This window comes from Neopelma chrysocephalum, unplaced genomic scaffold, assembly GCF_003984885.1.
Source record: "Neopelma chrysocephalum unplaced genomic scaffold, ASM398488v2 Primary Assembly neopelma1_23, whole genome shotgun sequence".
NCBI lineage: Eukaryota > Metazoa > Chordata > Aves > Passeriformes > Pipridae > Neopelma > Neopelma chrysocephalum.
In genome coordinates, this window is record NW_020897691.1 from 2767377 (window position 1) to 2790957 (window position 23581).

At 37.9% G+C, this 23581-nt stretch overlaps 1 protein-coding gene across 6 annotated transcripts in view; it reads right to left on the bottom strand.

Moving 5' to 3' along the window:
- Window positions 1–23581, bottom strand: part of CHRM3 (cholinergic receptor muscarinic 3) — a 275139-nt gene that overhangs the window by 41138 nt on the left and 210420 nt on the right. Inside the window, exon 2 of one of the 6 annotated variants that reach the window (XM_027684585.1) lies at window positions 617–760. The exons of 4 other annotated variants lie outside the window; for them this stretch is intronic. The gene's annotated coding sequence lies outside the window, so the exon portion shown is untranslated. Of the gene's footprint in view, window positions 1–574; window positions 761–23581 lie in introns of all 6 variants that reach the window. One more of the 6 variants, XM_027684576.1, reaches the window with a different exon arrangement.

Consider the following 23581-nt stretch of genomic DNA (forward strand, 5'->3'; position numbering starts at 1 on the left):
ACAGCAACTGTAATTGAGGTTTGTATAGAAACTTTGTGGAGTGTTGTTCAAATAAAGAAAGGTCCTTTGATTGTTTGCACTGGCTTATTCCACAGATAAATATTTTTCCCTTTCAGTTATGAATTCTCCTTGGAAACAGAAGAGAAAATTTGGTGGTTTTTTTCCTTATTTCCGTAAGGGTCATGTATAAAATTGAGAATGACAGCCCAGACTTTTATATAATTGCCTTTTATTAAATGCAAAAGCAACACACAAAGAGTCTACGACACAGAGAATACTAATCTCATTTTTCAAACTCTAGGCAATAGTGCTTCTAGTTACAAAAAATATTTAAAAGTTGTACTGATATTTATTAATGACCATTAAATTACCAAAGGTGTTTTCTGGCATGACACACACAACTCTCGTCTCTTCTGGCAATGGCACTGGAGTGTTTAGTACAAACACTGCTCCTGGAGGCAAGAGACTTTCACTTTCTAGTGCAAATATGGGTTTTGTGCTTCAAAGACATCCAAAATCACCCTATGGATGACTGAAGTATTTAACTGTGCTGCAGAGATTCCTCCCTCCTTACCCTTATTTATCAGATTCCCATGTGATGTCTAAGAATTCACACTTCTAGGTTAGTTTGTCACAAGCAGACACGTAAATATTTTCTTTGGAATGCCTCAGGAGGAGATCAGCTGAAGGGTCTGCAGGCACCCCTCCTCCACTGCTGCTGCCTTGCTTCTTTTCTTGCCCTCCTCCTTCCCAGAGCCTCCTACCAAAGAGATTGGGAAGTTTATGAGCACCCTGGCAGCATTGCACTATCTGATGATAGCGGATGAAACCCAGATTTGTGATATTATAGGATCTGTCTGGGGACTCTACAAGCAAATTATTATCTAGTATCTCTGATGCACTGATCTCAGTTTTAAGTATATTGTCAGGTTTTCATGGTGAGCACACTCAGAGTAAACACTGATTTTGGGTAGAGTTCAGCTGCTTTTTTAATACCTAAATAGGAGCCAGATTTTGTTTCTAAAATATTATATCCACACAGTGCTAGTTTTGCTTCAATGCTTAGATGATGTGGTTCACGTGCAAATGTTGCAAAGCTCCTGTAAAAAGTAATGCTTATTTTCCAAATTGTTCTTTGCAGGACAAAGGAAGAGAAGAATATGAAAGAAGAGAGTGTTTTGTTCGCTGCTTAGGTGGATCACTATGTAGCAAAACGAATGATCCTGAAGTTTGGAAGTGAGTGACGCTGGCAGACTGTATTGTGGACTGCAGGAGCACCACCAGTCTGAGCTGACTGCTCCTCTCCAGCTCCTGAAACATTACCTTGACAGGAGATTTTTGTTGTCTTTCAAAACGAATCGAAAAATTAAAGCAAAACAAGAAGCAATGTGGAGAGAGCACACTGGATGATGGGGCTAAGGGAGAAAAAAGGGAATGAGCACAGAAGAGGTGAGAAAGTCTTTAAAGGTTCAAAGGAGTTGTTCTTTTCACCTTTCCTCAAGCTGTTCTTGCAGTGAGGTTGTCAAGGATCAAGGCTATATATCAACATGCACGAGTCACCTCAGTTTTGACACTTCCTATTTTTGCAGAGCTTTTGATATTGGAACACTAATAACAGGCCTTTTAATAAGGAGTTCAGCATGTAATTCTGATTTCCAGCTCTTTAAAGATCAAAAGTCTGGTTTGTTTTGAAGAGTTCTTTCATTAAGGATTCTTTCCTGATTTGTACATACAGAAATGTGTTTACATGTATATGCTGTATGTTCTATATGCTGCTACTCTGAGTATATATTCCATTTTTGCTAGACAGAAGACATTGTGATTTTAATTTACTGTAAACTTAATAACAAACTTAATTGACAGCAAATAAATAAATAAATAATGGGGGTCAAGGATGCCAGAAATCAAAAAGCCTGAGAGAAACCAATGCTCAGAATACTGATTTCTGATAAACAGCAATAGCATTAAAATATCTTGCAGTCTGACATTTGGCTGAAAGTTGTGTATTGATCGTACTGAAATGATTTCTCAAACCCTTGCTGAGACAGGCAGTGCTAATCAAAAAGAGAATGAAAATCTTTAACTGGAACCTCATCTTTTCAGAAAATGTAGGATGAATGTTTCTTGTACAAGCTTTTAATCATTTCTAAATTGTCAACTCAACACTCTTTTGACAATGAAGGAGGTGAATTATAATGGTTGGTCTAAACAGAAAGGAAAACATCTTTGCCAAATGAAAGAAACATGCGTTATTGCAAGCCTGTATGGATAGTGTAGGATGAAGAACATGTTGTTAAAAATGACAGAGCAAATTAACCAGTTTGATAAAACATGTGACAGATCCCTAGATTTGCTGACTACTTTACATAATTACAACAGCTCTTCAACAATGTCACTCTCCATAGATCATTTTAGTCATTTTCCCAAGGCACATTATTTCCTGCTGCTTTTCCAATTTAATTCATATATCTCATTCTTATTTATTCAAGTCGACTCTTTATTTTAATCATTATCTACTGTTTAATGTAAGCCAGTCCTATGAATTCATGGGAGTTGTTTCAGGAAAACATAAATGTGAAGTTCCACTTATGTAAATATCATACACAAACTAGCAGACCTGCTGCTGTACTCCTGTTTCCTAAGGAAGTAAAGCCCTGTGCCATTATTTCCAAAAGTGGATCATATCCTATGTACTTAAGTGTAAAACCATAAACCCAAACTCCTGATTCAAAAACTCTGAGTCACTCTGTAATTGCTGGACCTCCCAGAGCACACCGAAAGCATGTGGACCTGAATTCTTCATCCAGCCCAATGAAAAAGCACTGCTGGCCCATCTGCCAGCTCTGGGTTGCCAGAGTACTCTGGACTCATCCTCTTCCTGCAAGGAAACAGAGGGCTGATGGTGCTGGTATTTCATGTAGCAGGAGAATACAGCATGATGGCAATGTATCTCCCCATGAATTCCCAGGAAATGTCAAGAGAATTCTCCGGGGCTCCTTTTGCAGTAATTCTGCCACACAACCCCAGTACACCTACTGCCAGCCTTGTGACAGTCATTTAACACCCTAGGATCCCAATCCAGCATGATTACCTTTCAGGTTATAATTAACTTGTAGCTGGCTTTGTTTCTATCTACCTCAAACGAAAGGCAACTTTTACAAAAAGAGGCATTGTTCACAGCAATACTGTGTGCTGAATAGCCTTTGATCTCCTTCTATTTGCCTGACACTGTGTGCAAAACAAAAAGAGAAGCTAGGCCAGGATTCCACAGCTTGGAAGATGTCATATACCTGGTACAAGCAAATACTGAAATTTGTTAAGCCCAAATGTTGTATTACCTAAAAAATAAGCTCCATACCACTTGCCTAGATTTATCACAAATTCCCACTTCATTCAAATGATACCTTTTTCAAAATCACAAACTATTGGCTAAACATTTTTTCCTAGTTTGCAGTTTTCCATAGGCTGGGAACTTCATACAGAAAAATAATTAAATGGTCTGATTTGGAACAGACAAGCTAGTCATATCATTCCATACATTAAATGACAGAAAGCCTGACAGTAGAGAAAGACAACTGGAAGAGTAAATAGAAGCAAGTTTCCAAGAACTCAGTATCCTTCTTATACGTTTTCTTGGATATGCTCTGGATTGCTTGGCACCCTACGTAATTTCACCAGTTTTCCTGCCAGAAATCCCAGGGCTCGGAGACCCTGCCAGCTGAGAACTTGTTATATGAATTGCTGCTTGAAAATTATCTCTATTAAAGGAAGTATAACATCATAGCAAGCTAAGAAACTGAATTAAGAATGGCGCAGTAATGAAGACATTTGTAATTCTTCTCATTGTGCTCACATGGATTCAGAAATAATAACCAATATGTGCTGCATTGTGCAGTAGCCTTCTATGTCTGTTCTTTATAATACCTCAATAAACACATGTAAGTAGGGCACATCATAGCAAAAGTTGCACCGAGTGCTATTTTTTTATCACTGAATCTACCACTGAGGGAATAACATAAGGGGTTATAATTTAGAACATGCAACAACCTGAAAATTATAAGATTTCTAAAATATTTTCTGAAACTGAAAGAGTTCAGCTCCTACCTTAAAAATCTATGCAAAAATTGTGCAAAAATATGTATCTGCTAGACTTATAAGCTGCCCATAACAGCCAATTTTGATAATCTAATTTGCCTATTCGAATCTGTTTTGCTTATTTTGTTGTGAAATTGTGATTTTTTTTCCCCCTTAAACTTCAAACCATACTGCCATATTTCACTCCTTTCTGTATTTTTTTCTATTGCTAACTTAATAAATGATAAATACACCTGTGACATGAATTTTGGTTGAATATTTCAACACAATTTTGACAGAATCATTCACTTCCGGGAAGTATTTCTTTCTGGCTAAGGCAGCTATTCAGCTTCACTAACTCTCCTATCTTCAAACTAATAAGACCTTACTCAACTTTTTTCAATCAACTGTCAGAGTAATGGTGCTAAACAGGTACAACACCAAAAACTGGTTAAATTCTGACACCATACACAAAAGGCTCTGAGGAGCCTCTGACTTTTTTGAAAAGGTACATACCTGTGCTCATTCAAAGTACTTGATGCTTCAAAAACCTCTGAGATACATTAAAAAGAAAAGATTTATATGTTAACATAATATGAATGGAACATATTACACTTTCCATACTATCATTATTGTCTTCTCCAATTTAGCAATTTTTTTAATAGCAAACAGAGGGTTGCTCTGAAAAATAAAGGCTTTATTCTTAGAGCTATCCCAGTAAATAAAGAAGAAAAGCTAAGTAAAAAAAAATAATTACTTTATATAAAAAGAACTACTTTGAAATGGGCTTTCATAGTGTATCAGTGATTTGCTAAGGGGATCTACTGTCAGTGCATTTTGCTTTCAGCTATCCTCACTATGTTGTTCAAGTATTATAACCAGTTCTGAACTCACAGCATGAACTGTAAACTTCAGATTTACAAAGAAATGAAATGTCAGATAATAAACAGGAAGTGGTAAAGCAAAGACATTCATCTGCAGGAACAAAATGCCTCTCAATGTATCTGCTTAGAAATAAATAAATGGATATCAAAAAACTTGACTCTTAATGTAACGTGTTGGAAGCTAGTTAAAAGTGGAAACAAAACCCAGGTGAATTGCTTTATGTGCAAACCTTTCCTTGAAAACTTCTCTGACTCTATGAACTAACATTAATCTGATTTTACCCAAACATCACCCATTCTGCCTTTAGAGTGAGTTCTGTACCAGTTAAACCTCAACAAGTAGCCACACACTAACAGAGATACAGCTGCTGCCCAGAAGGATGGACAATCATGATTTAGTGTGACATTAGATGCAAACTCGAATAGTAGAAAGGGGATTGAGCAAACAGAAAAGAAGGACAAGTGTCAGTACAATAAAATGAAAGGAAGTTATCTGGGAGGTTATGTCCTAGTTGTCCTACAGAAAATGAGAACTGAAAGACTGGAGGCAGGAAAAGGGTTCAGGATGGTGTGCATCTGAAAACTTTCCATAGAAAAAACAGGGTCATTCAAAGAAAAGAGAAGATAGTCAAATTGATATACTTTAGTTTTGAACATTCCTGTACATTCCTTTAACATTTCTTGATTTTTTCAATGAGATTTGGCTTATATCTGCTTACTTTATATCACATTCCACTGCTTTCGACATCAAACTTGAGACAACATCCCTCAACATATTTAATCTAACAGTGTAGCTTTGTGTTTCAACATCACTTGCTCCTGGGCCAGTCTCTTTCAGCCTCTGCCTCCAAGAATAAACTAGTCTTAGGACTGCCCAGGGACTCCAGACAGGTGACTTGGTGATTAACCCTCAGAACCCCACAATACACTGAAGAAAAAAGGAGGCTCTGGATAACACACTCATCTCTATGCCATTGATCTTTCTCATATAATCACCCAAAAATATAAACCTGGATGATTAGAGTGAGCCTTTCATAATGGTTCAGTACCACAAGCATTGCAAACATCAGAACAGAAAAAAGAAAAAGGCAACTTTAAAAATAGCAAATCCAGACATTGCCTGAAATCATGCTAATGTATACTATTAATGATTAAATTAATGCAGTATTTATAGAATCAGTTAGTTGCTTGTTAAAGTCTATTACCATTTTCTTTTTTAGTTTTTCTAGCACATCATAATTTATTAGCACAGCAAAAGTTTCTGGAAGATCTAACTGCTATTACCTGTATCTTGGGCTTGGAACTTTTTTTACACTTGTTATGCTGTGGTTTAAGTTGCTGTTTTACATTCTCCTTCAATTCTCTGTGTGTGAGCGTGTGTCTGGAAAGTTAGTGCTTTCGAGCTTCAGTGGCACACTCAAAACTTCACAACCTCTCTCGAATTAGAACACTACAACCTACGTAAACAATGCTGAGTCAAACTTCAACTCACCAAGGCAAGGATTACAATCTCATTCATTATCATATATGGCCATGCCCTGATGTGGCAGCCTTCAGATGTGGCTGCATAACAGTGATTTTCTGAACCCTGAAGAGGGAAGGTGGAACATAAGGCACTTGAAAGAACAAGTCTTCACAGTCAGAACTAAAACAAATCTACAGCAGAGGAGCATAGAAGTGGTTCTGAGATCATGTCAAATGCTGATTGACATCCTGTGGTGTTTAAGAAGAATTTGTTTAAGTCTCGCTGCAATTTCCAGAGCTGTAAGAGAAGCAAATTCTTCTTTTCCTTCAGATTGATCTACCAGATTTATGGGAAAACCTGAGAATTGCAGCTTTTCTTTTTCTCTCTTTCCCTCTCCCACCCTCCCTCCTTCTTCCTTTAGAATTACTGTATGGATGGAATTTGACAAACTTGTCCATTTATCTTAGCCAGTAACTAGCTGTACTAGGCTAAGCTAGTCTGAAAAACACAGGTATACTGGTGTTGTGATTCATATGCACCATATAAACAGGGGCCTAGCATGTGATTGGAGAACAGGCTGCATGCTGAGGCTCCAGGAACTTGTCCTTGCATGAGGAAATGTCCTGCAGAGGTGAGAAAGCTGGCTGTCAGCCAGTTGGTTCCAGCCAGCCTGCCCTCAGTTGTGCAGCTACAGAACAAGCTCCTCCATTTATGTACATCTAAGTCTGCAGCTCAGATGGCTTGGTTGCTTAAGTCAAAGAACAAGCCGCTGACAACCTTTCTCTTCACTCCCAGCTATGCCTTGCAGTCTATACCTTGTGTCAGCATTAGGATTTGAGTTGTAGATAAACTCTATGTATCTACCTGTGAGGTGGAATTGTGGTTGGGTTGGGTCACAGATCCACTGGTATTTGGCCACAGGGAGGGAGAGTAAGGGAAAGCCAGGGCTAGCAAAGCAGTATTGCCCCTTGCAGCTCCATCTGATGCTGTGAACCTTGAATGCACCAATGCTCAGAAAGAGTGGAGACCTGCAAGCTGCTTAGTGCTGCTGATCAGGTTTTCCTGTCCTGGGGATCATCGTAGCAAATGGCATCGTGTCTCGGGTAGGAATGCTACCACCATCAGGGGCTAATAACAGTGAAGGCCAGTGCTTGACAGAAAACTGTGGAACATAGCAAAGAATACTGCACAGTGCTTGACAGAAAACTGTGGAACATAGCAAAGAATACTGCACCTGATCAGTGAAAACTCAAGACTTTCAATGGATCAGTCATTAATGTGATCTACCTAAAGTGTTATGTGCGTGGCATTTGCTTTAAAACCAATCGCCCTCAAGAAACATCCAGATCAGAAACTTGGTAAGTAACTTGAAATCATCCATCTTGTTTCAAACTGAATAATAAAACTAAATATACTCTGTAAAAAAAGAGTGATGAATATTTTTTTTTCAAATCTTAGAGATGTTAAATATGCTACAGCAGCTTTTAAAAATTCAGCTACGTTACCAGACTTCCAGACTCCTGGTAACATGACAATTATATATGTAAATGAGACAGTACCTGAAATTCCAGTTAGAAACATCCAAAACAGATGCATTCTATTGTAACACTCACTCCATGGGAGTCCTTCAGGACTTCATAATCAGAGAATTTTAAATGTTAGGTGCTGAGACCTTCAGTCACCAGATTAAAAGGAAATGCCTACAAGTTTACAGTGTCAGCTAAAATGGTAAAGCAATTCTGAAGTAATACAGGAGAAAAATAGCACACTTGAAGCTAAGCCATCAAGCAGTGAAGTTAAGAATTACACCAACTTTGTCTTCTCACAACAGCTTCTTGCAACAGCTAATGAAGGGCTGGATGCAGCCACAAAGGCAATAGGGATGGTGTTAGACTCTTCTCTGGGGTGTGACTGCTCCCTACCCCATTACCCTGAATACAACCACAGAGGGACTGCAGCGAGGGATGCTCAGTGTGAGAATCAGAAGATTCTTCTGAAGTAACGTCATATCAACAGCAATAACAACAGCAAGACAAAAAAATATACTGTAAGACAAGGTTATATAAGATGCACAATGGTACAGTACTTACTAATTGCACAGACAAGACAATGACTGTTCCCTGAAAAATTCTTAATTTTACATTTGCCTTCCCTCTACATTAATGCAAGCACAGAAGCTTTCCAATTCTTTTTGTAGGAACACTGGAAGTATGAGAAACTACACTGGGCATGACTGCAGGCCGCTAGAGGACAATGGAAACTTTTCTTCTTTGTCAAACAGGTTTGCAAGTCTGAGACATGCCCTATCTTCCCTTAAGCAGGCTTTCCATGCTGAACAAAATTAATGACTGTATTTTTAACCTGCTTTGGTTTACGTTTCTCCAACTCTGAAGATACAGCAAAGAACTTTAGATATGGAAAGAGAAACCTAAAACTTGCTGAGTTTGCTGGGGTTTTCTTCCTTATCTAGTTCTCCTTGTCTGTTACTTTAAGGGCTTTATCCACTTTAGAGTGCCTCTACCTCCTTACTCTTAAGTTTTCCTATATGCATTTCCATCTAAACATGCCACTGCTTCAGTTTTTCCTTACATCAATGACACTGAACAAATGGTTCACTCCTCAAGCAATCACCAACCTTTTAAACGTACTTATTATTATGGTTTAACCCCAGCCAGCAACCAAGCCCCACACAGCTGCTTGTTCGTCCTCTTACCAGCATCATTTGGGAGAGAATGAGAAGGGTAAAAGCTGGAAAACTCATGGGTTGAGATAAAGACAGTTTAATAGGGAAAGCAAAAGCTGCACATGCAAGCAAAGCAAAACAAGGAATTAATTCACTGCTTCCCACAGGCAGGCAGGTTCAGTAGAGCCCCATCATGTGTAACAGTTATTTGGGAAGACAAACGCCATCACTCCAAATGTTCCCCGCTTCGTCCTTCTTCCCCTCAGCTTTATATACTGTGCACGATGTCACATGGGCTGGAATATCCTTCTGGTCAGCTGGGGTCACCTGCCCTGGCTGTGTCTCCTCTCAAAGTCTCATACGCCCTCAGTCTGCTCACCAGCGTGGCAGTACAAGAAGCAGAAAAGGCCTTGGCTTAGTATAAGCCCAGCTCAGCAATAACAAAAACATCTCTATATTATTAATCCTGTGTTCAGCACAAATTCAAAATATAGCCTTATACTAGATACTGTGAAGAAAATTAACTCTACCCCATCCCAAACCAGAACATCTGTATATCAGAATAAACCCTTAGCTGGCTTCAGCCTCAGTCATCCCATCCCATTGAGGGAAGAAACAGGCTGCTGGAACAGTGCATGCAGCCCTTGACTGTGAGACTTCTGGATCAGAAGGATGCTGTGATCTATTTCCCCTCACAGCTTACTTCTTCAATTTAATCATGCAGCCCCTGCATCACAATCTATTTATTTTTTTTCTGAGTTTGTTTCAGTTTCTAAACAATTTTCAGCCTATAAGCTATCTTAAAGCTATAGAAGTGTTTCTCTAACTTTTCAGTAATTTGACTCATCCCTTTTTGGTTGTCTGTATTGCTCCCACAGAAGGCCTGAGCTGTCTTAGAAGAAAGTATTTCTTAAGCTTTTCCTAAGCCTTTTCAGTCAATCTTAAAGCCTTTGTGATCCTCAGGAAGGGTTACAGCTCACTGCTTGAAAACCATCTTTCTGCAACTAAATATATTCCCAAGTCTTCCTTATTAATGAATTGGACTTAAAATCTAATAACGCAAGAAGAACATGGCAAATTAACTTCAGGAAAAGTTAAGGAAATCCTCCAAGAAACCACTTTGATTGGTACTCAGATTACTCAGGGCTTTATTAATTGCCTATTCACTCACCTAATTAGAACACTTTCCTGAAATACTGCGTTATAGAAAATTTTAGTCTCACATTTCCCTTTATAAATGGTCAGTGTTTCATCTTATGGAAATTAAATAGGATAGATTCATAAAGTAGTGTAGTATAGAAAACTCAGTTGAGACTATTTGATTTTTAACAGCTTGTTCCCTTGTATCTGAGAGCTTAAATAGTCCTCTATTTCAGCTTTTTGATTACTACCCTATCCTTCTGGAACCATCTATGAGGCTTATTGATTTTGAGAGAAATCTATTTTCTGGTTGTCCAATAGGCTATAAAACTGTCAACGTCCATATGATAAAATTCTTAATGGAGCTTTACAAACTGGCCTTGTTTCTCCTTCCTCCATTCCCCCTTACATGCCTCAAGAAATTTTCCCAAAGGCACAAAGATTCTTTTATCTCTAAAGAGCCCTGAAGCTTCTACCATACTGTCCCTCAGAACTGCCAGAATGTGAACCTATGACAGGAGTGAACGCGAGCAGGTTTTTCACCTGCAGCAGCTCCAACTGTTGGAGAGAGCTCCAAGTGGTTTCCAGCTGCTTCAGTCAGCTCAGTTCACAACTGGTTATTGCTGAGACTGCACTTTACATAGGAAGATTTATATTAATAGATAAAGTGTTATGACATATAAGGAGAGGATTGTACAAATTCATGGATTTTTTGGATGTCAGCTGACAATTCTTACAACAGGCACTCATTGCTTAGTGCATATCAATGTCTGTCATGGGTATCTCCAGTACAAGATCATTTCTAGTATCAAAGAAGGGGAAGAGTATTGATCCAAAAAGGGAAGAATAAAATTCTGAGTTTGCTGAAATATTCATTTGAAGCTTCATTTGAAGATTCCACAATTTTCAGCTAAAAGAAAAGCTAGGGAAAAAATATGATTGACTCAAAAATATATGGGAAAATATGTCCTGTCCCAGGAAATCTGGGCACCTAATTCCAGCCAATTTGGAGAAAATTCACAGGTGCTCTCTGTTACATCTGTGCTCCCTGCCCAGTATGGATAGGGATCTGGTCAAGTGGAGCTGGCTGGAAGCGGAACAGATGGAGAAGAAAAGATCATCTTTCCAAAGGACAGTACAGCTGCCTCTCCTGTCTGCACTTGCTCCAGACCCCTGAAGGGAATTCAGCCAGAACTTCTCCCATGGTCTTTACTGCAGTAATGGCAACCCCTTACATAAACCCTATGGCATTAAGTAATTATCTAATCCTAACTGCAATTTGGACAGATGTCTAGAGGAAATTGTTTACAAATCTAGAAACAGAATAGTTTAAAAAAACTTTGGGGATTTGAGTCCACAGAAGCCAGCAAGCATTTTCTTAAAAGCTGAACTTAACAGATGCTTTTTTGTATGAATAAAATAATTTTTGCAGTTCTTGTTCATTTTATAATGTGTTTCTAGCTGGAAAAAAGTTGGAAGGCATTGAGAAACTAGATTTCCCGAATGCTGTCTGGCCTAAGCTACTTAAAAAAGCAGTTAAGTGATGAAAGTACTGTTTTCAGAACTAAGGTTAAAAAAAGTGTGAGACAGACAACAGTTAAGGATTGGTCTAAATTGTTCTAAACATTTGGATACCTTAATGAATTTGAAAAAATATTAATTATTAAATTAAAATTTCCCTATTTATATTTTACATTTGAAAAGTGAACAGACAAGAAGGAAATTCTCCATGAAAAAATTAGTTTAGCATAATACTTTATTTTTAGAGGAAGCTCCTCAGCTGCCTCTATCCATGAAAAGAAGGCTAGCTGCATTTGGTACCTGTTTAAGAAGCTGCATGCACTAGAAAACACCTCTTCCTATTCTGGCAGATGTTATAAATGGGCTCTATAGTAGCTGACAATACTAATACGTCTTAAAACACGCAAAGAGGAAGTCTTTGTGCTCTTTTTTAAAAGTAAAATTTCAACATAGGTTTGATAAATATGTTGCTTCTTACACTTTATGTTTGTGAAATGTTTGTTGAAAGCAGGCTATTCCTTCTGCCTGGAACTATATAAATCTGATTCATACAAGCCTGATTGCTCCATGCTCCACTTGAAAGAAACAGAAGAAGTTTGAATGATTTTTCCTTTAAACCTTATTTCTAAGCACTCTAGGGGCATTCCACAGATGCTGTGAGGCTCTAGGCTTTGACATTAACACTAAATAAAGGTGCTGTTATATGCACATTTGCAAGATGAAGTGTCAAAACCACTCATGTACAGAGAAAACAAATGTGAATTTCCTTGCGCTACATTGATCCTAGCAATAGAAACAAGAAATACAGACTCTGAAACAAGCTCCATATGTTTGTTTATGACTGCTTGTTCTTTTTTGTATTCTTATTTATTAACCAATTATATAATCTGAGGTTGAATCCTGGCTTTGTTTTTAATCTCCTGCAAGTTTTTAACCTCCTCCATACCACAGCACAAAGAGGAGCTGCTCTATGAATGGACTGAGAAATGTCACATAGTTATAGTTTCATCCTTGGTCTCCCTGTGGCAAAGGCAAGAGGCAACACAGGGCAGCAAATATCTAGCATGAAATATTTTCTCCACAGTGGAAGCAGATCAAAGGCCCCAGGCAGCCCTGTAAGAGATCCTTTCTGTCAATTCTGTTTTTTGACAAGGGAGGTTGGTCTTCCAAACTTGCAATATGCAATTCAGATAATAAATATAAATGATGTATCCTTTTTCCTCTGTAGGGATATATTCCTAATTCATAGGCCAGTCTACTGACAAAAAGAATCAATTTGTTTTATTTAACTTCAACAGCAGCCAAGCTGGATAAACTGAGCAACAAGTCTTCTAAAGCTGAGGTCAATTTAAAAAAAATCTTGAAACACAGCTGACTTGTCTAGGAGCTACAGACTTTTGATAGCATGTTCCATCACCCCATGTAGATGATGAGTTTAAGTAGACAACTGTATTTTTTAGAACTCAAACCCATTAGGAACTAAATTGGGAAACAAAAAAAGGGATCTAGTGGACTAATCTGTAATCACCCCAATAGTTCCTGAGCAGTAAGAGTAAATATTCTCGTTCTTACTCTGATATAGAGAGAACTTTCATAATTTTAAAAAACCCTACAGAAAAATCCAAGAATGAGATGCTTGATCTCCAAGGCACTATATCACCATGCAGATGACTTCACAGAAATTCCTTTCTAAAGGAATTTAATGTTTGAATATTGGAATTAGGAGGTTTGGTAAATTCATGCCCCTTCAGGGGATAAAATCAACATATTTCTCCAGCTTCTGGATTGAAAATATTTTCAGATAGCAATTCCTCTATTTTTACATGTTTATATGGCAACTATGACCATAGCCTCTGAACAACTTCTAGACACAACACCCTGTGTCTAGAAGTATCTTTGTAAGCAAAGAAGGATGGATTAAACTGTTCGGTGCAAAGAAGGGTGGATTAAACTGTTTAGTGATGGTTATACAGCCAAGTTTACAACAGAATGGGGAGTTACGTCTTTAGGGCCTTAGTCACTATAGCAGAGATTTATACTTGGGGTTTGGCTATCAGTGTTTAATTTGGTGACCTCCTGAGTGAAACTCGGCCCCAGTTGGAAAGATGTTGTTGTGAGCTTGGAGCCTAACAGTTTTCTGTAATTGTTTTTTACAGCTTCTTTATAAAGGTATGATAGAGCTTAAGTTGCAACATTATGAATTTTTCTATCCATACATACTGTTTTATCTTAAGCAAACCCAAAGAATGTGGCTAACAACATGTTTCATATAAATAATGAGCAAAGTTGAGTTAAGCACAGAACAGAGCAGAAACATCACTTGCTTAATCCAAATGGGAAAAATAATCCTTCTGATTGAACACTGTCCAAATAGAAGAAGAGTACACTGTAATGTGCCCTATTTTTTCTTGAAAAAGGAGAAAACCAATATAAATTAAATAAAACTGGAGTGAAACCACCGCAAAGACAAAAAAAATACTGCTAAGGAAATGAATGTCTGGAGAAGCCCAAGTTCATGTAGATAATATCTTATGTTTTAAAATGGACAAAACACTACTGCTTATTTGTGTGCCTATTAGGAAACTTTGATGTGTGACACTGAGCGGAGGTGTAAATAATAATAAACATTTTGGCCATTGTAAACCAACAAGTAATTCCCCTACAAAATGGGATGGAGGAATTCACTTGCAACTGTTGAAAAAAAGCATAGTTCACCACTCACAGAAATTTTGCTGCAGAAAGAAAGTCCAAGCAGGTGCAGCAGAGGTAAGCTGAATATAACCCAATCTTCCCTTACCAAGACTCCTACCTATACACTAGTGTTTTCCAGAGAGTTTGGCCGTCCTTTTCCTACTGATGGGGTAAGAGCAGTTGACCATAAAGGGTCTATTATTCATTCTTCTTTTAATAGAACAGATTAAATTTCTTAACTTACAAAGAGCACAGGTATTACACAGTCTACACTAAATGTCATTAATCACTGCTTGTCCATTCACTTTATTCTATAAGATGCCATGCATACCAGGATGTTACAGCTGCAAAATTTTCCCTTTAAGAAAGGGAATAGACAGAATACACAGAATAGACAGTTTGATGTCATAAAGGGTGATGCTTTTCCCAAAGACATCAGTATTGGCACATTTGCAGAAGTGCAGTATGGTCAGGAAGAAGTGGAAATGAAAGTGCACTGCAGCTACGTGATGTGTGGAAGCTGACAGGTACATACCGCATGCCAGAGACTGGAAAAAAAAGTCAAATTGCAAAATATAATTTCCAAGTAGAAATCAAGTGGAAAAGAAACTGAGGCGATGGTCAAGAAAAGATGCATTATTAAAGACACCAAATGTGTTCTAAACTGAAATTGGGTTATACCTCTACCACAGAAGAAGTAGCAATACTTCTTTTGCTAAGCAAAACACCTCTGGTAAGGCCACACCCCATGCACTGTGTCCAGTTCTGGGCTCCTTACTACAAGAGGGACATTAGGTTGCTGGGGTGTGTCCAGAGAAGGACAATGAAGCTGGTGAATGGCCTGGAGCATAAATTTTATGAGGAGTGGCTGAGGGACCCAGGGGTGTTCAGTCTGATGAAAAAGGAGGCTCCTTATCCCACTCTACAACCACCTGAAAATAGGTTGTAGTCAGGTGGGGATTGGCCTCTTCTCCCACATAACAAGTGATAGGACAATGGGAAATAGCCTCAAGTTGCACCAGGGGAGGTTTAGATTGTATATTAGGAAAAATTTCCTCAAGGAAATGGCTATTAAGCATTGGAACAGGCTGCCCAGAAAACTGGTTGAGTCACCATCCCTGGAGGTATTTAAAAGATATGTAGATGCGGCACTCAGGAACATAGTTTAGTGGTGGACTTGGCAGTGTTTATGGTTAGACTTAATCTTAAAGGTGTTTTCTAACCCAAAATACTCTATGATTCTACAATTTTTGCAGAAATGGTCTGGAATATCTTGTGTAGTTCTGGCTCCTGTGTTCAAGGAGGAGGAACCACAGAACACAGCACCAGAGGCAACCTGTGAGGAGAACAAGGTGGACTCATCCTGGGAGTAGAGTAATGCTAGAGACTAAGGAGCATGACTTAGAAACACAGAATCATAGAATCATCAAGGTGGGAAGAGACCTTTAAGATCATCAAGTCCCACTGTCAGCCCAGCACTACCACTACAGACTATTAGCTAAGGACTTCCCCCCTAAAAAAGGGCAAATGCATAGTTCCATGTGATAAAAACCATCTATGGTAGTATTTGCCTATAACCATAAAAGATCAAAATATGTTTAAATCTGCTCTCCATTATACATCCCAAGACAGATAGAAAATGTGACTTGATTTAATATGTTGCTACCATTTTTGCACACTACATTTCACTTGAGTCACTCAATATGAATTTCACTAGATCTATATTCTAAGTTAAAAGAGTCATAACTTCTTCAGAGTGAAGAAGCATCAATTGCCTACCATGAATGTGTGCAATGATGTGCTCTTTTAAGATTAAAAAATGCATGAAATGCCCTGGAGTTGAAAGCAAAAAAAAAAAAAACAACCCAGCTACACCATCCATTAAAGTTACTGTTCTGTTTACAAATGAAATAGCGATGTAGGAGAACAAAAGTAGGATTTTAGTTCCCATAAAGTCACAGAGCCACAAAGTTCTGTAATTACAATGGGGAAAGGAGCTGATATTCAGTCAAAGTTTTATCTGACAATGCTTGTACATGCAGCCACATCACCAGCATGTGACCATATGGGGGAACATTCTCCACGCACAGCGCAGATGCCAGTGCAGCCATGTGCTCTCATCCTGACATGGTCTCTGCTATCTTGATGAATTTTTGTTCAGTGAAATGAAGTGTGTTTCTGAGGTGGAACACATCAGCTGTTTAACAGCACACAATGGTGCTTTACAACAGCCTAGGATAAAGCGCAGGAATGAATACAATATTGTATCTAACATTTCCTACCAATGGTTTCCCTGTAGCTGTCTCTCTTGATAAGTACACGGATGACCATAGGCTGCAGCTTTCATCCTATTTTGTATTTACAATACTGCAGCTTGTAAAACAAAACATGGTTTAATGTGTATTAATTCACAGGAAAACATACAGAGGTAGGATAGAAGCACAAAGATACCTGGACATTACTTCTACTTATGTCGGACTATTTTCCCTGTGAGACAACTGATTAAATAGCTATTGAAAAGAATGTCCTGAACCTTTCCTTTCTCAGACCTTTTTCCTTAATCTCCAGAATTTCAGCCATATGAAAGAGCTATAAAACCGAAGAGTTGAACTAAAGCAGCTCGGACTTCTTCCTCTGCTAGTAACTGAAGATTAATCTCACAATTTGTAATATGTCACCATCTAGAGAAATGAGAAATGTCTTATGATGCTTGAAGTCTTATCATTTCATAGTTTAGAAATATTTTGAAACCTCAGTAGGTTGGAACTCAGTTAATTCACAGCCATAAGGAAAGAGGTTACATTTCATTTAAAGCTGTCAATCCTTTTGAGGGTATTTAACCATTGGAGATATTGAACAATTTCCACTCTGGGTTGACGATGACAGTAAACTAAAAAAACCCAAAAAAACCCCAAAACCCACAAACCAAACCAACCAAACACACAAACAAAAAAAAAAAAACAACAAAAAACCCCTAAACCAAACTAAAATGACAGAAATATCAAAAAGACTAAAGATGCCTTTGGGTATGCTCTGGAGGCATGGGCTATGAGCTCTATCATCCTGTCTCGATGCAGTATCAAGCACACGACATTAGGACAGGATACCAGTCACATAGCAATTTTGTGTATATATGTTTATCTGTAAAAGAATTCAGAGAAAAAAGGGGAAATGCAACTGAGGGACTGGGATGCTTTTCAGGATCTTTAGATGGCAGTGATCATAGAAATACAAAAAATGTTGCAAATACTGACACTAAATTATAAGGCAGTGAAGAGAACCAATTGAGAAAAAGTAACCTCCTCTTTTAGGTGAACAATTGATTGCCCCCAACACTGCCTTTTTATAAATGCTGAGGTTTCTTTTAAAGAGTGCCTCTTTCTGAAAACTAAAGCTGAAAATTATTTTCCCTCTGTAATGGTTTGGTATCAAAACTAGCAGTGGAGGAAAGAAGCTCTGAGCCCTCTCTACACAGAATTACTCAGATGGAGGACTCTGACTTGATCCAGAACACAGGTAAACTTCAATGCGGCCAAGGTCACATGTATGTGATGCTGCCATTTTCCCAGTCTGTCTAAAAGCAGCTATAACCTGCCATCACACTTGCCAGCTCTAAAAGTGGTTTGCTGTGCTTGGTTTGCTCCATAGAATCAGGGTCAGCACTCTGCTTCATGCAGAACAGCTCTTGGTGAAAATGCCCATTAAACTTTGCTAGATTCTGTTGGGTAACCCTACCCTTCTTCACCTTTCCCATTCCCCTTCAGCATATCAACTTATATCCATTTAAAATACAGCCAATAAAGACTCTTGGTGTGCATACAAAACTATGTGCATGAGTCTGAAAAACTGATACTCAGAGCTGAAATTTTATCACAGACAAGCCCTGCACCTCCCATTTTCATTCAAACCTCATCACAAGAAATAGACCCAAATGAGAAATATGATTGGTGGCCCGAAACTTCGGTTTGGTGAAAAGGAGAAAAACGGCCACTACTTTTCAGAGAATTTTCTACCATGATGTTCTTCCTTTATTAGCTAAAGAGCTCCTGCCTTGCCTTTTTTTTTGCAGGTACAATTATTGCAAGGCATCACAGTGAAAGAGGCAACATTACATTATCCATATCACAGTGGAAGTGTCATACATTAATTGAAGATATCTGTCAGTATTGTATCCCCTCAAAATCAGTATGAATTACGTGAAACAAATGTCATAATCTTCCTACAAGAAACAATACTTAATAGCCAGATAATGTTAGATAAAAAATAATTGATGGAAGATATTTTCATTAGAAAATGTTATATGAGGCTTGAAATGTTTTGTTGGAACACAAGTCTTTGATTACATAATGGGGAAAATTTCAAAAGAATTTTGTTCCAATATACAGTATTTCATTTTGATCAAATGTTCATTCAGCTGAAGTAATATATGTGATAAAGTGCATATGATGTGCTATACTAGATTTCTATATATTCTATACATTTTATTGCTCATTAAAATTCTAGGTTACAGTACAACCACATTAATTCCAAGCAAAAATACAATTAAATGCAAGTTTTGATTTTTATGTCTGGAAGTCAAATATCAAAATATCAGTTTCACAGAAACAATATCTGTCCACCAGTTCCTCTGAGGAAACAAGACAGGACTGATAGGATCTTTGATGTCCCCCTGTCTGAGAGTTTGAATTCCCAAAGGGGAGGAGGGGAAAGAAAAAGGAAGTAGGCATGACACATGGAGCACCACTCCTATGCTGAAAGTCTGAGAGAATTGGGATTGTTCAGCATGGAAAAGAGAAGGCTTTGGGGTGACCTAATTGTGGCATTCCAGTACCTGAAGGGAGCCTACAATAAAGATGGAGAAAGACCATTTACAAGAGCATGTAGTGACAGGACAAGGAGGAATGGCTTCAAACGGAAAGAGAGTAGGTTTAGATTAGACATGAGGAAGAAATTCTTTACTATAAGGGTGGTGAGGCAGTGGAACAGGCTGCCAGAGAAGATGTGGATGTTCCACCCTTGGAAGTTTTTAAGGCCAGGCTGGATGGAGCAACCTGGTCTGGTGGAAGGTGTCCCTGTCCACAGCATGGGGCTTGGAACCAGATGATCTTTAAGGTCCCTTCCAACCCAGGCCATTCTATGGTTCTGTGATTGTTAGTTTGAGATCTGAAGTCTCTTTATAGGTGAACCTCATACCCTGCCAGCTCTCAGTAACCCTTGGCGAGTGTGCATCCTGCAGCCCTGCACTGTAAGAAACTGCAGCCACGTGAGAAGTGGGGCACCAGTGGGGCAGATGGGACTTGATGATCCCTCTTCTCAAACCCAGGTAAAGTAACCCAAATTAAACCCTTTCGGATGAAGTCCTGGAAGAAAAAAGATGTTCAGAGATAATGGTATTTGTGTCTCTGGATGATTGTAGATTAAGCTATACAGGACTTCTCAGTGACTGCTGGGAATAGCGTTGGTATCTACCAACACGCCTTCATGTCAGTAGATACCAACATCCCTTCTGCATATGGCTGCCGAGTTTTATGTGAAACATTAGGCTGTCTTTCAACTCTATTTTAATGTCAAATATTGAATTTCATTTTCCATTTTTGTTTTGATTTAATCAGAAAAAGCAGACCTCAATATCTGAAATTATGTCTTAATTATACAAGCTCAGAATTTCTGTGGTAGGAAGAACTGACATATTGAGAGAGCAAGTCTGCAAAAGGGAAACAACATTTTGATTAAAATCAAGAATTAAATTTGCCTAATTTCTCACTTTTTTCATCTCAGGAGTGATTGAAGAAAGCCAGTGGAAGATATGACTTCAAAGAAGACTTCACTACCAGCCCTCCTCTGCACTGTGGCAGAGATGTATGCACAGAAGATCTGTAAGTAACATAGGAGACAATAAGGGCTATTTGATATAGTGGAGCAGAACTAATAAAAGAGAGCAGTGGATGTAAGGATCCTCGAATTTCCAGCTAAAGGAGCTGGCTCTGATAGCAAAGAGGTATTAAAAATGTATCAACTATAGGGAAAAAACCCCATCAGAATCGCTATCTTTTTAAAGTCAGAGAATCTCATCTGAATACATATATCAGCTGGAAAATTCATTTAATTTCTTATATATTTTTTTTTCCTTTTTCCTGCTAATACTGTATATCATAGTCACTCTTTGTTCACTTGGGAAGGCATAGAACTACAAGTAAAGCATGTATTTACCATGCAGTATCAGTTCCCAATTCTCCAGAAATTTAAAGTCAGACCCATATAGCATGAGCAGGGCTCATTTCAGTTTGGTATTATTTGGTGCTATGCTGAGGTACAGACACAATTTCAAGGAAGACAACAGTCAAGTATAAAACTTTGCCTTGCATATTGAATATTCTGTTTTGCAGAGATAGTGTGAGAAGTGATCAAAAAGCATTAAAAACCCAAAGTCTTGAAAAATCAAATATCTTAATTTTAAAAATGAGGTAGGAAATCCAATAAACTGCTTAGCAACTTGAGAACAGATCGCAAATGATGGACCGAACTTGGAGTTATCAGAATAAATTTTCATACAAAGACTTGAAAAAACTCAAAAATCTGCTACAGTGAAAAAGCTGTCTCACTAGCTTAATACAATGTAGGAAGGCATGCTTTGCCAATAAGAACAAGTACCGAGAGTCAGGACAAGCATACTTCCTCAGATGCAATATTAAATGTATTAGGAATAAGTGCCTACTTCTAAGGAACAATGTCATCTGTAATTATTATTTACCTTTTTTTCTCAGAAAACAGAAAACCGTCTAACTCTCCATTAGCTTGTATCAGAATAAGTGAGGATGGAATATAATAATCTCAATAAAATTAAAATGCTGTAAGTCTAGGTAATGAACAAGAGGTTATTAGCCAGTGAGTCAGCTCTCTCAACCTCATTTTCTGTCCAGCCTTGAAAGTACCTACAACTGCCCTCTCTAAGTGTTCTCTTGGATTTTAACTTCAGACAGGTATGTAGACCCAAAAATATATTTATATGGATAAATGAGTGCCTGCATCTCTCCTTACACAACACGAAGACCCGGGCTTTATTGGGTGAATCAAAGTAACAGCTGTGTAGCTTGCTTTTGCACAGTGTCCTCGTGCTGATACAAAGGCAGGGAGAACTGGGTTCTGAATTCTTCTTATGATTAAATACTTTAGTTCTAAATCTCCTTTATTTTGACTCCTCAAAACTCACAGGGCTGCTCTAGCACAGGTCATGAGCTCCCATAAGGAAAATCATATTCTGATTACTTAGGAGTTTAGTAATCAGTTCCTGTTAAAATTTTGCACACAAGCAAGTCACATTACATCTTTGCAAACACACATCCCCATTGCTTTTTCTATTAATTTGTTTCAATGTTAATTCTCATATTTGGTACATGCACTGTTCTTTTGTTCTGTATTTTGTAAACCAGCTGAAACAATTTGGTCCAGATGCATAAGTGTCTAAGGATCCTCAGCAATACAGAAATAGAAAAAAAGTCTGTGTTCTAGATCATTTTCATTCAGTTACGTTTGCCTCCAACAGCAAAAGGTTAGATTTCAGTTTTCCCCAATAAAATAACTTTTAAATACACAAATCCATCTTTTTGAGGCCCTTAATTTAGTATTGTGACCTTTTTGTATGCTTTTTAGGAGCTAAAAGGAATAGGTAACTATCATCATCAGAAACAGTGTTTTGAAGGAGCAGGTGATGTGCAGACTATTACTAGTGGCATGAAAACATAATATATTAACTTTCCTGATCTTAAATATATGTGCCATGTCTCAGATTTCAAATGCCAAGTTTCTTCAAATTTAGAAAAGGTTACATATGAAAGAAAATATGCTCCTTGACTGGGAAGACTCCGAGGTACTGATGAAAAAAATAATAAAAAAAATCCCAGAGATGGAAAAATATGGTTAATACAAAGAGTGGTGGAACTGGTATTCCAAAAGACTCTGATAAGTTTTAGGAAGTACTTAGTGATGATTAGTACTCTCCACCTGCTTTTTATGCCTGATATACATTGATAGAAAATAGGAATCTATCAACTGTGGGTGGCTCCACAGCAGAAAGTATTTCCATGATTCTACTTAAAAAAAATAATATATATATATATATATATATAAATTGGAGCTAAATACCACAGGTTGGTTATCCGCCTGAATTACTGTGATTTTGATTAATAAATTTCATGAGAAAGTTTGCAAAAATCCACTCTGGATCATGATAAAATATGGTTTAACACACCACCATCTGATGAAATAGTGACACAAACTCAAATGTGAATAGATGGAAAATAACATCGAATTAAAAACAGGAAGAAAACATGGTAATGTCTACGAGATGAGCTTTTAAACTGGCCTCTTGGGTGGAAAGGGACACTGTATTTCATTAAGTGATTTTCTTTAGAAAAAAACAGAACACTGAAGCTAGAGAAAAGACACACAGCCCCCCTCACCCTGTCCCCCTACTCTTTGAGCCAAAGTACAGCCAAGAATAATGTGTGATATTATCAGCAAGTATTACTGTGATTCTCTGTAGGTGGCAAACATAATACAAGCACTGGCGACTCAGCAAGTAAACTAAGGACAATTTTCAAATGCTGTAATGGTAATGCCAGGGCAATTAAAGAAAGGTCAGTAAAACATATACACACTGGCAAGGATCTTAACCCTTAGAAAATAACCTGATAAAGACATTAGAGAGTTTCTATTAACTCTGTCTGAATATACTATCACTGAAGGACAACCATAAAATAATAAAAAAATGTATGAATACACATAGATATAAATTTATGCCTATGCTTAGTTATCAAAGGAATGCTTCAAGGATCTGATTACTTGTTGCATTTTCAAAAAGAAAGGCTTCTGGCATGAAACTCTTTGTGAACTATTTTTATTTTTAAGTCCTTATATGGTTATAGTTGGTGTCTGCAATCTGCCAAAGAGAAAGCTGGACCAAGCCAAAGTTAATAGATCCTCAATTCTCATTTAATTGTCGATCTAAGGATGGTATTATAAGATTTTATACTGATTAAGTACATTTTGCTGTAGTTGGTTTTGAGTCAAATCCATCCCATGTGGTTTCTCACACACAGCTCACAATACATTTTTCCATCAAGG